Consider the following 18,805-nt stretch of genomic DNA (forward strand, 5'->3'; position numbering starts at 1 on the left):
TTTGTGTCTAACTTTTTTCTTTAAGTATAATGTCTTCAAGGTTCATCCATGTTGTAGCACAGTTGAGAATTTCCTTCCTTTCTAAGGCTGCAAAGCATTCCACTGTATGGGTAGATCATATTTGGTTTATCATCATATATGTTTTATGTAAATTTTTGTATTAATGTTATACCTCACAAATAGAAAAACTACAGAAAGACAAACAAGGAAAAAATTTTAAAAATAGGTTATCTGTGGTAGGGGAAGGATGGGAATAGGGAGAATGAAAGACAAGACTAGAAATAAATCTTTTTGTGCCATTTGATGGTTTGGAATCACTCGGTTTATCACATATATAAAAATTAAGTATGATTAGTTGATCGGTTAAAAAGTAGAATAAATAAGAGCTAGTATTTGGTAGCACAATGGGGTGACTATGGCCAATAATGATTTAATCATACATGTAAAAATAACTAAGAGTATAACTGAATTGTTTGTAACACAAAGGATAAATGCTTGAGTGGATGGATACCCATTTTCTGTGATGTGATCATAACGCACTGCATGCCTGTATCAAAGCATCTCATGTACGTGATAGATATATATGCCTACTGTGGATCCACAAACATTAAAAAATTTTTTAGAAGAATGAATAGTTGAATGAATGAATGATTGAAAATGAATGCGGAGTATCTTATCTATCAACACACATAAGGGATAGATGTTCAGGGAGCTTCAAGCTTTCTCTTACCAGAATTATCAGCATAGAGAGTGACCTAGCGTGATCTCCTGCCTGAAAGGAGGCGACAGAGGAGGAGCCAATGAAAGAAGTCAGGAATTAACAGCTCAAAATTGTTCCCATTATATGAGTCTATTTCTCTCTTGAGAGCAGGACGGTTTATCTTATTCGTCTTTGTTTTCTTGAGCACAGTGCCTGCGTCAGTACAGACACAAAAAATTTATGTTTTGCTATTAGAAATTAAAATTTACGAGTAATGAAGATTAATAGGAAAGCTGAGAAAATTGAAATACTTTGGAAAACACCTCTTGCTTGCTTTTTTTCCCCAGCAGTTTTTGTGATTCTGTTTTAGCCCAGTGAGATATTCTTAGAAAAAAGATCTGTGAAGTCTCTTGCTTAGTTAGGCCTGTGTCACTGTCAGTTAATAGAAGGGGCAGGCTTCTCAGAAAGACTTCAGAAGTTAGGAATGGATGGTGAGGTGACAGTCCCAGCAGTGGTGGCTGCAGCATACCCAGAGTGCTCACTGCTGTCCTCTGAGGGCTCTGAGCCTGGGTGATTGGCTGGCGAAACTCGATGTGGCGTCTCATCAGGGGCAACTAGCTCACACAGAGCCCGTGAAAATGCATTCTGACTCCCAGAAATTAAGCACCTATTAGGAATGTTACACTGATTCACACTATTAAGAAAGGAAGATTCAGGGTGGGCTTATAAAGTGTCCATTTTTGTAAACTTTCTGGCTAAGTTATGTTGCTACCAATTGCCCCATTGTCATTACTTGTGTAACTCTCTATTTTACTGCTTTTACTGCTAATATACTGTTACAATTAATGATTACTGGCCCCTTTAATTTTAACAATAAAATTGGCAATTGTTGGAGAGAGGTCAGATTTAAGCATCACACAATCATTGAGCGTTTATAGGCATTTAATATTTCAGCAGCTTCCCTAACACTTAAAAATCCACTCCCCAACCCTGCTTTTTTATATCAGTGGTATAACTGGAGGATGATGTGTCAGATTGAATTCCAGGGGCCCTTTATTAGCATTTTGCCCGCATTTCTCCCTCCTAAGAAGAGCCCACTTTCCTTTTTAAAAACCAGGTCTTTCTAATGCAAGGGACTGTATTTTTCTTGTCCTGTCCTTTTGGCTGAGGGCAAGGCTTGTGACCCAAGCAAACCTAATACTTGGACTTTAAGTCTTTAATGGCCAAGAAACCAAAAAATGGTTTCCTTGCCTAACAGAGCAATGGATCCCCTCTTCCCCACAACCAGAGTGCTTATTTTTGAGGTGTCTGGCCCTGGGCCACGTGAGCCATCTGAGTCCCTCCCACCCTGCTACGCTGGCTTCCCACCCACAAGTTAGTCCTGTCGACTGCCTTCCTATAGTTACTCAAGATTTTGAGGCTGGGGGCGGTGGCTCACACCTGTAATTGCAGCACTTTGGGAGGCTGAGGTTGGTGGATCATTTGATGTCTGGAGTTCGAGACCAGCCTGGCTGACTCGGTGAAACCCTGTCTCTACAAAAAAAAAAATACAAAAAACTAGCCGGGCGTGGTGGTGTGTGCCAGCTACTCAGGAGGCTGAGGTGGGAGAATTGCTTGAACCTGGGAGATGGAGGCTGTAGTGACCCAAGATCTCGCCACTGTAATCCAGCCTGAGTGACAGAGTGAGACTCCATTTCAAAAAATAAAATAAAATAAAATAAAAATATTTTCAGCATTAGTTACTCTCTCCTGCAACTAAAGGATTCCAACTAATTCAAGCACTTTGCTCAGCCTGCTTGGATCCTACTTCCTGTTTCCTCGGCCCTGCAGTCTTTTGTGCACGCCATCCCTCTCTTACAGACCTCGGTCACTGACCCCCTCCCATCTCCTCCAATCCGCTTCCTTGGACTTCAGCCTTGAATGTGGATGTGGCATGGGCATGGTTTTAGGATGGAAGTCCTTAAACCGAGGGTAATGGGCTTTTGCTTGTTTTTTATTACTTTGAAGATTATGTGGAAATAAACAAAAACTATCCAAATGAGAAAAGCGAATGCTATTTTTTCTTACCTTGCTGTAGCAAGGGAGTTAGCTACCATCACTTGTGTTTTGGCAGACTCACAGGCAGGTAGAGGGGTGGAAAGCTCTACAGTGGAGAGGGAAGGCTCCAGGTGTTCCCTGATGGATGGAAGCTGTTGGCCTAGGGAAGCTGAGGCGGCTAACAAGCTGGGGCATCCTATGTAACTGATTAGGAGTGAGGATTTGGCTTTTTCTGGTTGATCATAAGGTGCAAGCGGGAGTGAAAAACATGGAATCTGATCATATTGATCTCATCTTGACTGTTGACATTGCTGCTGAAATTGCGTTTTGGCTGCCTGGGTTGGTTGCTGCAGAAACTAGTTTGCGGGTCAGAATTCTATTGTCATGTATAGTCTGCTTATTGTTTGTTTATTCCGTCTCTCAATTAGCACTTGGGGTTTGTGGTTTAGGTTACTTATATTTAAGACACTTTCTCTTTACTTTTACTTCCCAACCTTTTTATTTTCATTTCCAGTGCAAAGGAAAGGAAATGGCAGGAAAGGAAATGGCAAGAAAGAAAATTCTTTGCCCAAAGACACCTGTTGAAACTGAGAGTTCTAGTTTCTCATCGCCTGGCGTTTTTGCTTTGTTTTACTACATGGAGATTAACTTTTAGTTGCTCTTTGTAGTCTCGAAATGCAGGTGATCAGGAGGTGCATATGAAAAGCTTTTAAAATTCCTTCTGAAACACGTCATCAACTTCTGAATACATTTACAAATGAGTCTGCAAAAATGACTAAGTTTTCGTTCCCTATGACTCTGATCAAGATATTATTTCCAAACGTGCTTATACATAAGAATGACCTGGAAAAGTTATTTAAGATACAGACCCCCACTCCCCATGTGGACTTAATGTGCAAGACTCTCTGGAGGTGGAGTCTGAAGCTTTCTGTTGGTTTGCTTGTTGATGTACAAGAAGCACCCTGGGTGACTCTCATGCAATCGGGCAGGTACTGGTTCTCAAGCTGACATCTGGCAACCTTTGAATTAGGAATTTCACTGCAACATGTTGGTGAGACTGACACTGTCACATCTTTTACTCCTTTTGCAAGTGTTGCTGTTGACAGCGTGTGCACACTTATATTTCCTGAGGTCTGGAAATTGTGCAGCCTCGGGGATTTCCAAGTTACCACTGTGTGTGTTTATATTACATATATTTACTACACTTGGAAGGGGAGACAGGTGAAGGCAAGGCATGTAAGTCAGGTTGTGTTACTTTTGTCCTTGCCAAAGGTGCTTGCCTGAACCTGGAACAGGTATGAGGAGCAAAGCTTCACAATGTTAGACAGTTCAAGGAAGAGCAGAGCTGCAGAGCACCTAAGCACAAAGGCATGTAACGTTTCACAGTTAATTTGATGAAAGGAATCGCTCAATCAATTTAACCGTAGTGCTCAAAATAGCTTTTGCTCTAAATTCTTTTGACGACTGGCAGTGCAAAAAAAGACAGGAAACTTTCCATACTGCATCAGACAATAAGTTACTCACTTCCTCCAGAGTTGTTTTTGACTAAATGTTAGAGTTCCCCTCAAGACTCTCCTGCCACAGTCCACATACTCAGAGCAGGACAAAACCCAGTAGACGGGGCTCTGTTGCTGGTGCAGGGCTTCCCCCTCTGGAGGGGCCCAACACTGACTGTTCCCATGCTGTCTGGATCTTTTTTATTTTTTAGATGGAGTCTCGCTCTGTTGCGAGGCTGGCATGATTTCTGCTCACGGCAACCTCCGCCTTCTGCGTTCAAGTGATTCTCCTGCCTCAGCCTCCTGAGTAGCTGGGACTACCGGCACGTGCCCCCATGCCCAGTTAATTTTTGAATTTTTAGTAGAGACGCGGTTTCAACATGTTGGTCAGGATGGCCTCAATCTCTTGTCCTCATGATCCACCTGCCTTGGCCTCCCAAAGTGCTGGGATTACAGTTGTGAGCCGCCGCACCTGGCCTGTTGTCTGGGTCTTTAAAACCATTGTCATCAGTGAAGAAATACACTGTCACTGCCAGTGGGTGTGATTTCTACAGCAGTGGCCCTGGCTCTTGCAGGCTATGATTTCTGGAAATGCCGTGTTATTAGGATGCCCATGACCATTTCATGACACCCTGACAGCCCAGACACAAAGGACCCATGGGGAAGTGTCAGCAAAGGACGTTTCTCAGCCATCAATCAGTCCACACTCTTTAGCTGTGGCCTCATGTATTCCTGCAATCATTCCTTCATTCAGTAAGCATCACAAAGTATGTGGTGCCACCTGCTTCATCTCACCAGGGTGTCTGTCCCGGTTACCAGCTATGCTCTGAGCTCCCTGAGCGCTCAACGGAGGTGACACCAAGCTGCATGCGGAGATTCTGACTTATGGGGTCTGTGCCTGTGATCACGAAGTGCACTCGGGATGGAGAAGCCCTTTCTAGAAAGATCTAGGGTTCTCAATTACGGCGTAACATGTGCTCCATCAACCTTGGTGCTGATGGGGGCTGCAAGGACCTTGTTAACTAGTCACAGATTCACTCCAGGGCCCACTTCCACCAAATTAACTCTAAAAAGGGCTTAATAATCATTTGTCTATTTTCCCTCTTCTTTCCAACAGAAGGTAATCTTATCATCAATGTGATTCGGGCTAACCATCCTTTAGCCCTTCAGTTTAATGCTTGTTCAGTCATCCCATGTGGAGACAAACAAGCTCAAAGGAAGCCAGCAAATGTAGATAAGTGTGTATGTCCATACATAGGGGGTCAACCAAGTATAAGTGTGGAGACTTAAAAAGTCCCTGTAGTGACCGGGCAGATGTTTGGTGGACCACTCAGTATAGAGGGTGGACAGCCAGGCCCCCTTTTTCAAATAAGTTGAGGGGACTGAAAAAGAAACTCCATCCCACCAAATTGTAAGCCATTGCAGTGTAATCCCTTATTGCTAATTATAGATAATCCCCAAACAATGGCCCAAGAACCCTCCATATTTGAATGGTATGGGTTAGGAGCAGATGTTACAGGATGGGATCCCATGGGAATCTTCTCTCTGAGGTTAGCTAGACTATCAGTTAGCAATAATAGAGAAATCTGAACCCAGAGTCCAGGGAACATGTGGAACCCAACGCTCCCCTCAAGCATAGCAAGCCCAGTGTTTTCCTCCCGTCTCCAGCATGACCCAACCAAAGTAACAGTTATGGAAGTGAGAGATTTAAAGCAGATTATAGCTCTAGAGATGGGGGCATCAAGATGCAAATGCTTGGTTGGAATGGATTAAATATTCCATCTGCACTTTAAACAAAAGCAAATGTTACGCTTGTACAAATAGTAGAACAGAGGCCCAGATTGTCCCCTTTCCACTGCATGGTCCTCCAGCCGACTGGGCATGAGCTGTATGGTAGCTCTCTTCCAAGACGCCACAGCATGGGGTAATGAATTATGCAGAGCTCTCTCTCTCTCTCTATTCCCTGAAGTCCAGCACCCTGTGGGTCAGACCCCAAGGGCCATCCACCTTCCATCTCCCAATGCCAATTTTATCTCATGTCTCTTGAGACAGGGGGAAAACTTAGTATTCCATAGAGACCTAACAGGATGCAGTGAGCTCAAGCCCTTCAAGGAGCTTACCAATGAATCTGCCTTTAGCCCTCTTCAAGTGGATGTGTGGTGGTATTGTGGTGGACCATTACGGGATACTCTGCCAAGTAACTGGAGCAGCACTTGTGCCCTAATTCAATTAGCAATCCCTTTCACCCTGGTATTTCATCAACCAGAAAAGACAAAAGCAAAGTATCATAGAACAAGAGAGGCCCCTCATAGATCCTTTGACTCTCATGTTTATGTAGATGCTACTGGAGTCTCACGAGGAGTGCCAGATGAATCTAAGTCCTGAAATCAGATAGCTGCAGGATTTGAGTCCACGTTCTGGTGGTTAACTATAAATAAAAATGTGAATTGGATAAATTACATTTATTACAAACAACGAAGATTTGTGAATTATACTAAAGACGCTATTAAAGGGATAGCTGAACAATTAGGACCCACCAGTCGAATGGCCTGGGAGAACAGAATAGCATTAGACGTGATGTTAGTGAAAGAGGGTGGAGTTTGTGTCATGACTGGCTCTCAGTACTGCTCCTGATGGAACCATAACAAAAGCACTATAAGGTCTTACTTCCTTATAAAATGAGTGAGCCAAAAATTCTGAACTGAACCATCCCTTCACAAATTCAATGGGAAAATAGTTTGGCAAATGGAAGGGACTTATGTCCTCAATTGTCACCTCTCTTGCCATCTGAATAAGGTTGCCTATTCTTGTAGGATGCTGTTTCATACACTGTGCCTGAGAATTAATACAAAGGCTTATTGAAACAGCTCTCACCAAAACCTTCCTCAATTCCCCCTACCGTATTTAGATAAGCTCTTTCTTTTAGAAAACAAAGCTGAACAGCAGAGTCAAGACATGTTAAAAATGTTTGAAGGGGACGAATTATAACAATGAAAAGGGGAGAATTGTCAGATACAGTAAGTTTTCTTCAAAGGTTTGGCTTGTTAACTTCCTTGTTCTTTGTTCTTAAGATCAACTTCCTTTTACTTTCCTGCTCCTAGTTATCCACTCTGTAAACTACCCCTCCTCCTTCAGCAGCTCTTCCTGCAGAAACTGCCCTTCCTACCACTGTAACCCACACCACTCCTCTGTTTAAAATAGACAATTGGGATTAATTGAGATTGTGTAGTCCAATGGGAATAAGACACAGAAGCAAGGACCAGCTGCATTAGGGATGAAAACTCCTTCCTTCCTTTGTGCTCTCACGGTTGCCAGAAGTGTGAGCAGCACCCTTTTGCAGAAGTAAATTTGCCTTGTGGAGAAATCCTTTGAGTGCTCTTTTTCCTTTCTTTCTTTCTTTTCTTTTCTTCCTTTTTTTCCCCCGACTCAAAGCTCTTGTTTCCAACACAGAAACCATTAAGTTACTCATTTTGCCAAAATAATGACTCAGAAATTTTAGAGAAGCCAAATCTTTTATAACCCTTTTGAATTTCATTAATACTTTTTATGCAGATAACCTCTTTTGCATGATTTCCACAATTCTTCCATCACTTGTTTGAATGTTCAGCTTTTTCCTATCTAATTTAAAAGACTCCTTTAACTCTAAGCAAAAGATTATGTTTCCAGGCCTTCTTATAACCTTTTACTAAAAAAAGCATTTTACTGTTTTCATACACCTTTCATGTAAATCTATTTTCAGTAGTTTCAGTCATATGTTATAATGGTAACTCCTAACAATTTTTGGCTGTAAGGTAAAACCTGGTAAGTTACTTTAATTGTGTGCTCATGCAGCCGAGGTTTGCCTTCTTAATTAAGGGCATGGTTACTTCCATGTGTCCCTTGGCCCTTGCAATAGTGGAGCAGGCAAGACAGACAGTTCTCAAAACCGCCAAAGCATTTTTTAACCTCAAAAGCAATTAACAAACTTTGCATCTGAGCTGCATTTTACCAATGGTCTTTTTCTTTTTTTTAATTTCTCAAAGATTAAAGTCACATGAACTGAAAGGTACCCCAGTCTTTATCTTCCCTTTAAAAAATAGTAGGCTGGGCACAGTGGCTCATTATTATAAATGCAGCACTTTGGAAGGCCAAGGTGGGTGGATCACCTGAGGTCAGGAGTTTGAGGCCAGCTTGGCCAACATGGTGAAACCTCACCTCTACTAAAAATATAAGAATTAGCTGGGCATGGTGGCACATGTCTGTAATCCCAGCTACTCAAGGGCCTGAGGCAGGAGAATTGCTTGAGCCCATGAGATGGAGGCTGCAGGGAGCTGAGATTGTGCCACTGCAACAGAGTGAGACTCCATCTAAAAAAATAAAAATATGAAATATTAGATCTAAGAGATTGTCTTTCTTTATGCCAAACTAATTAAAGCTCCTTATACAGACACAGACATACGAAAACCCAGTTGCTGGTTAGGGTCCTTTAAGAGACAGGGCTAAGAAAACATGTAGATATTGAACCAGAAAGAGCTCATCCCCACAGGACTGCTAAACGAAGCCTTGCCAAGCAGTTACCAGCCATGCCTTCAGGATGCAAAAGAAGATGGAGGCTTGATTTCAAAACCAAAATTTTAAACGATCCAAGATGGCTGATCGATAACAGCTTGGGATTGCAGCTCTTAGTCAAAGCACAGAGAACTAGAGGACACCACACATTCAGACAAATTCTGGTTGCTCACTAAGTAGAAGATCCCCAGTGGAGGAACCACATGGGTCACCAGCGAGACTCTTGTGGCCGGCACAGTGGTTTCGCTGGCACCTTGGTGCGGCAGCTCTCGGAGCAGAGTAAACAGGGCTGGCTCCCCTTCTGACCAAGGTTTGGAGCCTGGGGAAGGCAGAGTTGCCCATTACAGACACAAGAAGCAAGCCAGACAGGAGAATCCTGGGCAGAAAAGCACCATCAGTCTTAATGCCTCCGTTCTGGTCCTGGGAACTAACAACTTGGACGTCCAATCAAGAGACCTAATCTGAAAGTTGGTAATTTTAAAGATGACAGGAGGATAAATTTACAATGATGGGAAAAAACCAGCGTAAAAAGGCTGAGAATACTCAAAATCAGAATGCCTCTCCCTCTAAAGATGATCACAGTTCCACATCAACAATGGAACAAGGCTTGACAGAGAACGAGTGCATCCCAATGACAGAATCACTCTTCAAGGAATGGATAATAAGAAACTTCTGTGAGTTAAAAGAACATATTGTAGCCCAATGTAAAGAAACTAAGAACTTTAAAAAAAGGTTTGACGAAATCCTATTGAGAATAGACAACTTAGAGAGGAATATAAGTGAATTAATGGAACTGAAGAATACAATACAGGAACTCCGAGAAGTATGCACAGGTTTAAACACTCGAATTGTTCAAGCAGAAGAAAGGATAACAGAGGTCAAGGTCCAACTTAATGAAAGAAAACAAGAAGACAAGATTAGAGATAAAAGGATAGAAAGGAATGAGCAAAGTCTCCAAGAAATGTGGGACTATGTGAAAAGACCAAATTTACGTTTGATAGGTGTACCTGAATGCGACGGAGAGAATGAATCCAAGATGGAAAATACCCTTCAGGATATTATTCAGGAAAATTTTCCTGAACTAGCAAAGCAGGACAATATTCAACCCCAAGTAATACAGAGAACACCACAAAGATATTCCTCAAGAAGAGCAACCCCAAGGCACATAATCGTTAGATTCACCAGGGTTGAAACGAAGGAGAAAATACTAAGGGCAGCCAGAGAGAAAGGTCAGGTTACCCACAAAGGCAAGCCTATCAGACATACAGCGCATCTCTCAGCAGAAACTCTACAAGCCAGAAGAGAGTGGGGGCCAATATTCAACATCCTCAAAAAACAGAACCTTCAGCCCAGAATTTCATATCCAGCCAAACTAAGCTTCACAACTGAAGGAAAAATAAAATCTTTTATGAACAAGCAAGTATTCAGAGATTTTATTACCACCAGGCCTGCTTTACAAGAGCTTCTGAAAGAGGCATTACACACAGAAAGAAACAATCAGTATTAGCCTTACTAAAAATATACCAAAAAGTAAAGAGCACCAACATAAAGAATTTTCATCAACGAATGGATCAAACAGCCAGTTAACATCGAATGGCAGTAACCCTAAATTTAAATCGACTAAATCCCCCAATCAAAAGACACAGCCAAAACCCAATGGCATGTTACATCCAGACCTGTTTCACACGCAAGGATACACAAAGACTCAAAACAAAGGAATGGAGAAAGATTTACCAACCAAATGAAGAGCAAAAATAAATAAATAAATAAATAAAAATAGCAGGAGTTGCAATTCTCGTAGTGGATAAAATAGATTTTAAAGCAACAAAGATATAATGGTAAAAGGATCAATGCAACAACAAGAGCTAACGATCCTAACACCCAGATACATAGAGACTTAGATTCAATGAGACAGAAAATTAATAAGGATATCAAGGACTTGAACTCAGATCCGGAACAAGTAAACTTAATAAATATTTATAGAGCTCTCCACTTCAAATACACAAAATATACATTCTTGTCAATACCACATTACACCTACTCATAGGTTTAAATGAAACATTGATTGGCCATTATTAATACCCATTTTTTTGAGAATAAAGAAATATTTCCATTCACCCTCCCTTTCTCTCTTCCTCTTTCTTTCTCTCCTTTACTCATTTTTTTTCTTTCCTTCTTTCATAAAAAGAAATCAACTTGTAAACCTCTAGATCCAGGTAGGCAATGTCTCTCTCATTGCTTGAATTCATTCCTTCCCCTCCCTCCCTCCCTCCCTCCCTCCATCCCTCCCTCCCTTCCTCCCTTCCTCCCTCCCTGCCTTCCTCCCTTCCTTCCTCCCTCCTTTCCTCCTTCCCTCCCTTCCTGCCTTCCTCTTTTCCTCCTTCCCTCCCCCCACCAAAAAAAAAAGAAACTTTGCAGAAAATATAAACAATGATATTTGTGGGTCCTGGCCTAGTAAAAATGTCTTCTAAGGAAAAAAAAAGGTTAACCACTGACGGGGTGTAGAATAGGAAAGCCGAAGGAATAGTTTTAAAATTCCTGGAGAAAAATTTCTTTTTTTTTAAAACACCTTAAGTGTATGCATATTTTATTAAAAAATAACAGAACAGGAACATGTAAGATGGTGGCTATAATTATTATTAAATTAATTTTTAATTTTAGTTTAAGATCAGAGATACATGTGTAGAACGTGTGGGTTTGTTACATAGGTATACGTGTGCCATGGTGGTTTCCTGCACCTATCAACCCGTCATCTAGGTTTTCAGCCCTGCACACATTAGGTATCTGTCCTAATGCTCTCCCTCCCCTTGTCCCCCATTCCCCAGCAGGCCCTGGTGTGTGATGTTCCCCTCCCTGTGTCCATGTGTTCTCACTGAAGAACTTATTAGGCAAGTGGTTCCTCTACCAGGGAAACACTTTTAATTGCTTTGGGTTGGAGCTGACCTCCTTGGCTCACGGAGGAGGAGACTCCATGGGTATGTGGTGAAAAATACCAGCCAGTTGCCTGCTGCACCTTGGGCCTTGCATCCCGGCCCCAGCAAGGAGTGGAGGCTGGAAAAGAGCCGCTGCTCACTGGTCCATACCAAAAAAGTAAAGGAAAGGTCATGAAAAGGCTGGGTTGGTTCCTGACTCCTAGGAGCAACAGAGAATGGGGCATGGTTACCCTATCCTCAGAAATCCCAGGATGAACAGGCTTAGGCGTCACAGTGAGAGGTTTTGAGTCCCCATTTCACTCACACTTACCAAGCCCCCATGTTGTGCTTTGAAAATATTGCAGGACATTTTCTTAGTTCAGTTAAAAACTGGGTCTTTTCTGTCCCATGGCCATGAAAATAATTAGGCTTGCAGATGGTTTGAGTGAGACAAGATTTTGTTGGGTGAAAAGGGGGAAAAAGGGAAAACAGGGATCTTCTGCTATACCCTGCTGGAGCGCTTCCCAGGGTCCACACACAAAGAAGAGGGGCCAGGCTGTCCCCTGCTGCAAATGTGACTTTCCTGAGGCTCCACCTCAGTGGGCAAGCCAGTTGGAGTTTCTCCAGTGACCCCTTCCACCTGGCTGTCTCAATGTCGTCTTTAGCAATAGGTATTAAATGTCATTTTTTAAAGCAACAGCGGTCTTTATCACTAGTGCATATTAGCATAGGTGGTTCAAGACTAGCTTGCCTTTTTAAAAAACTGTGTTAAACTGTCTTAGGCCTTCCACAGTGTACACGTATTTCAAATCATTATGTCAAACGCAACAAATATATACACTTTTTAATTTGTCGATCAGAAAAAAGTATCTGAAACTCTCAATGGAACAATATAAAATACTGCCACAAGTTGAAATAATGTTTTAGGGAATTTCCTTTTAATATGCTCTCTAAAATCTTTGCACTTTTGAAGGAGTTTAGGGTTTTAATTTTTTAAAATATATTAGCCTGATTTTACAATGTGAATTATTTCAGTGTTTTCAATGTATTGATGGTTTAAAATAACTATATTCCTAATTCTGTTGGTCATATTTTGTTAGTCTCAACAAATCTGATCAGTTTTGATTAATTATTTAAAAAACTGCTCCTAAGATAACATTTTGTAGTCATCGTTAGCTGCAGGGAAAGGCATTTGAAGATTTGAAGTTTTTTTTTTTTCAGTTTAATTGGGGTATAATTAATAAATAAAAATTGTATGTATTTATAGTATACAATGTGGTATTTTGATATATGTATATATTTTGAGTATTATAGGTAAAAAAATAAACTTTTTAATTTTATAGGCCAAAAAATAATCTTACTAATTAAAAAGTATCGTTTTACTCTTATGATTTTCCCAAGTGTAGTAAATCATGATCAAGTTATTAATCACATTGTTGACACTTTTTAATAAAAATGTATGCCTCTAAATACTTAAAATCCTAGTCTATTTGAGTGGTTTCTGTAGGAAGTGAGAGTAGTGGTTGGGGCTTGAGTACCGGCTTGACACTTACCACTAAGACTCATTTTCTCTCTCCCTCAGTTCAGTTTTGTCATCTGCAGAGTGGATATAACAACCACACCAATCGCTAGGAACAATGACTGCCTTCTAAGTGCTCAATACATAGTAACTACAGGGATTATATTTATGTGATACAAAGGGTTTTTTATAGGATATTTTTCTCTATCATAATAAATGGAACAATTGTCAGAGTGAAATTACCTGAATATATTTAATTATTAATAGTCATTTAAGCCATTTACAAAGTTTTATTCTTTCAAAGCCTGAAATCACTTTATTGTCTTCTGCAAAAACACAGTGGGCTCATATCAGGTGCCTTTGTTCCTTAACATGGCATTAATTGAGTAGCTTTGTTTGTTTGTTTGTTTGTTTGTTTGTTTGTTTTTTCTTGTTTTAAGTAAATTCTTTTTTTTTTTTTAATTTTTATTTTTATTTTTTATTTTTTATTGGATTATAGGTTTTGGGGTACATGAGCAGAGCATGCGAGACCGTTGCGTAGGTACACACATGGCAGTGTGCTTTGCTTTTCTTCTCCCCTTCACCCACATTTGGCATTTCTCCCCAGGCTATCCCTCCCCACCTCCCCCTCCCACTGGCCCTCCCCTTTTCCCCCCAATAGACCCCAGTGTTTAGTACTCCCCTTTCTGTGTCCATGTGTTCTCATTTTTCATCACCCACCTATGAGTGAGAATATGCGGTGTTTCATTTTCTGTTCTTGTGTCAGTTTGCTGAGGATGATGTTTTCCAGATTCATCCATGTCCCTACAAACAACACGAACTCATCATTTCTGATTGCTGCATAATATTCCATGGTGTATATGTGCCACATTTTTCCAATCCAGTCTATTATCAATGGGCATTTGGGTTGATCATTAAAAAATCTGGAGACAACAGATGCTGGAGAGGATGTGGAGAAAAAGGAACGCTTTTACACTGTTGGTGGGAGTGTAAATTAGTTCAACCATTGTGGAAGACAGTGTGGCGATTCCTCAAGGCCTTAGAAATAGAAATTCCATTTGACCCAGCAATCCCATTACTGGGTATATATCCAAAAGACTATAAATCGTTCTACTATAAGGACACATGTACACGAATGTTCATTGCAGCACTGTTTGTTTGTTTTGCTTATGTTGGTGGCCTTTGGGCAGCTGGGGAGGCACGAGCCCGGTCTGCTTTATTGATGCAGCCTCCCTAGGGATACAGAGAGGGCCCTGCTAGATGCACAGAACATTCCCATATGTAGAGAGATTGTTGATATCTACCCGTAGCTTCATTCATGGGGGAATACACTCCAAACACTCTAAGCTTAGAGTTTTCGGTTACAAGCTGCCATCCAGGCCTGTTTCATTCAGATCACGCTGTGTTCTCTCACTTCATTTTGTCTCGACACTTGTTTCAGTTGCTCCAAAAATGTGCTCCCCTCTAGACAGGCAAGTCCTATGACTGGACTGACCACGCAGTCAAAAACCCACAGCTCCAAATGCCTAGTGTCACTCACCCTAAATGTGCACTAGCTCCGCAAAATGCACTCTGGGGGCTGCTCCATGTTGCTGGGGTTTGTTTTGTTTTGTTTTGTTTTTGAGACAGAGTCTTTCTCTGTCGTCCAGGCTGGAGTGCAGTGGCGTGATGTTGGCTCACTGCAACCTCCGCCTCCCCGGTTCAAGTGATTCTCTTGCCTCCGCCTAGTGTGACTGCAAGCCGGGGTTGGCACACTGTGGCCTGCCAACCAGATTGGCCTGCATCCTGTTTTGTGTGGTGCTGGAGCTAAGAACTGCTCTTAAATTTTTCAAAGGTTGTAAAACAAACAAATACAAATGAAGACTATGTGACAGAGACCTTATGTGGCCGATAACGCCTAAAGTGTCTACTTTCTGTCCCCTTATGGAGAAAGCTTGCCAACTACTGATGTGCAGTTTCTAAAACAAGTTAAAAATCCGTATGCTATTTTGACTTAAGATATTCTAAACAAGTAATTGAACAATTTGTAAGGGGACACTGCAATTAAAGAAGAAGCGTTGAGGGCCCCAAGAGTGGCCCCCATCCTGAACTCGAGGCCTTAGACCAGCATATCACTCATCCAGGCGCCAAGCAAATGTACAATTCATCATTCTTTCCCCTTTACAACACATAGGAAAATAATTATTTTCAAATAGAAACACACACATTTTTCCTAATTGCTTTTAAATTTCCTGTGCTGCATCTACCCTGCTTTGCTCTAAGTTGCCTGAAATGAATAACCACTCACCTAGCCGTGTTCATCTGAAAACAGCACAGCGAAAGTGATCCATTCATGATCCTGATTCTGGCCCATTTGGGAATATTGTTCCAGTGGGGAGAAGTCTCTTTGAATTTGAACACCCTGCGACTTTGGAGAATAAACAAATGTTTTCTGAAAATCATCTACAGGATAGACCAACAATCAAATTACATTCTTCTTTTCTTTAAACATTCCAATTTATACAGTTTCCAAGTCTACCTTTTTATTAAATAAATTTAATTACCGTGGCATTAAATTAATTAAATGGCAAGAATGGTACATTGGGGAAACACCTTTTCCATTCATGTTCCCAGATTTCTTTTTCAAAGGTTGCCCTTTCATGCAAAGTACGTTCCTATAGTTTGCACTACAAGTAAATTCTAATGACAAGAAGCTACACTCTGTAACAACAGAAGACAGATTCATCAAACCTCACAGACTGTGACCATATGGCTGTTGCATATTTACGGACGGACTAGGGAATTTTGAAATGGATAGCCAAACTACAGAGAGAATGACAAATAAGAAACGAAAACGTAAATTAATGGAAAGTATCTACAGTAAGAACAAGGACAATTAAAATTAAGGAATATAAGACAGTAATATAATTTGAAAAACATCATATGAAAAGTCTACTGCAAAACCTATCAATTCTGTCATATTACTATCTGTAAAACACAGACCATCTGCCCTAAATTTATCAAAAACATTCCTCTGGTTTTATCTCACAGTTGATATATAGATTGGTAATGTTTGTTTTGCTTGTTTGCTTTTACAAGTTCATCTTTCCACTTGAGAGCACTTCCTATCTCTACTGTCTTCATGAAGAACAAACTCTATAGTCTCATAGGATGAGAACAAGGTACTCTTTTCAGTCAACTTGAAAAATTCTGGTTTATGTTAAAAGATGACTTGGTTGCCTATGTCATTTTTCTAGGAGTTTTATGGTTTCAGATCTTACATTTAAGCCTAATTTAACTTGGTTTAACATTTCAAATTAAATTTTGTATATGGTATAAGATAAGGGTCCAGTTTCATTCTTTGGCATGTCGACGTCCTGTTTTCTCAACACCATTTATTGAAGAAAAATGATTCTTCCCTCATTGTGTATTCTCGGTGCTGTTGATAAACATTAGTATATCATAGGTTCATTTCTGGGCTCTCTATCTTGTTCCATTGATTCCTATGTCTGTTTTTGTGCCAGGACGATGCTCTTTGATTGCTATAGTTCTGTAATGTAGTTTAAAATCAGGGAATGTGATGCCTCCACCTTTGTTTTTCTTTTTCAAGATTGCTTTGACTAGAGATTTCTGTGGTTCCATATAAATTTTAGGATTGTTTTCTCTATTTCTGTGGAAAATGCTATTGGAAGTTTTATAAGGGCTGAATTGCATATGTAGATTGCGTTTGGTACTATAGACATTTTAACAATAATTTTTTTGATATGACACCAAAAAAAAAATAGGCAACAGAAGCAAAAGTGAGTGAGATTACATAAAATTAAAAATCTGTGCAGCAAAGGAAACAGTCAACAAAATGAAAAGGCAGCTTATGAAATGGGAGAAAATATATGCAAGCCCTGTATCTGATGAGGAGTTAATATCCAAATTATATAAGAAACTCATATAATACAAAAGCAAAACAAAACAGGCAACAACAATAAAACCCAAATAACCAGATTAAAAAGGTGGCAAAGAACCTGGACAGATTTTTTTTAAAGAAAGTGTACTTGGCAAGCAGGTGTATGAAAAGATGGTCAGTGTCACTAATTATCAGAGAAATTCAGGTCAAAACCACAAGGAGACATCACCTCATATGATAGAATGACTATATTCAAAGCGACAGGAAATGATAAGGATATGGAGGAAATGGAATCCTTGGACAGTGTTGGTGGGAATGTAAATTGGTACAGCCATTATGGAAAACAGTAATGGAGGCTTCTTTAAAAATTCAAAATAGAACTAACATAAAATCCAGCAATGCCACTTCCGGGTTTATATCTTAAACATAATAAAATTAGTATCCGAAAGAGGTATCTTCTTCACGTGCACTGCAGCATTATTCACAATAGCCAAACTATGGAAACAACTTAAGTGCCCATTGATGCATGACTGGATAAAGAAAATGTGGTGTGTGTGTGTGTGTGTGTGTGTGTGTGTGAGATACATATATAAATGTGAATAATACATTGGTATTCATTGTATTGTGGTACATATATATGTGGTATATATATAAAATATGAAGAAAAATATGTATTATTCAGGCATAAAAAAGAAATCTTGCCATTTGAAACAGCAGAGATAAACTCGGAAGACATTATACTAAGTGAAATAAACCAGACACAAAAAGACAAATACTGTATTATCTCACTTACATGTGAAATCTAAAAAAGGTGAACTCATAGAAGCAGAATACAATGATGATTGCTAGGAATGAAGTGGGGAAAATGGGGAGATGCTGATGGAAGGGTACAAACTTTCAGTTATAAAAGAAACAAGTTGTGGGGATGTAATGTATAGCAGTGGTGATAATTTGTTTGACTGTGATAATCATTACATGACGTATATGTACAGCAAAGCATCCTGTTTTCCGCCTTGAGTATATATAAAATTTATTTGTCATTTTTTTAATATGACTTGGTTGATTTGAACAATGTTGTCTCAGATACTTGGGACTCATTTTTTCAAAATCAGACTTATTAAGGCATAATTTTTTTTCTTTTCCAACTTTTATTTTAGATTTAGGGGTATATATACAAATTTGTTACCTGGGTATATTTCATGATGCTGAAGTTTGGGGCACAGATGATCTAATCACCCAGGTACTGAGCATAGTACCCAACAGTTAGTTTTTCAACCCTTGTCCTCTTCTTCCCTCCCCTTCACTGGTTTTATAAAGGAATCACACAGTGTGATGCTTTTTATGTATGGCTTCTTTCACTTAACATAATACTTCTGAGCTTAATTTATATGGTTGTATATATTATTAGTTATTTCTTTTATTACTGAATAAGTGCTCCATTGTATAGATATACCACAATTTGTTTATCTATTTATCAGTTAGCCATTAGGGTTGCTTTTGTTTGGGGCTATTTTTATAATACAAAGCTGCTATATATATTTGTGCAAACGTCTTTGTGTAGACTTCTCATTTCTTTTAGGTATGTGTTTAGGGATGGAATTGCTTGGCCATATGGTAAGTGTATGTCTAATGTTACAAGAGACTGCCAATTTTTTTCAAATGTGACTGTACCATTTTGCATTCTCCCCAACTATATATGAGAGTTTTACTTCA

Source organism: Callithrix jacchus, chromosome 16, assembly GCF_049354715.1.
Source record: "Callithrix jacchus isolate 240 chromosome 16, calJac240_pri, whole genome shotgun sequence".
Taxonomy (NCBI): domain Eukaryota; kingdom Metazoa; phylum Chordata; class Mammalia; order Primates; family Cebidae; genus Callithrix; species Callithrix jacchus.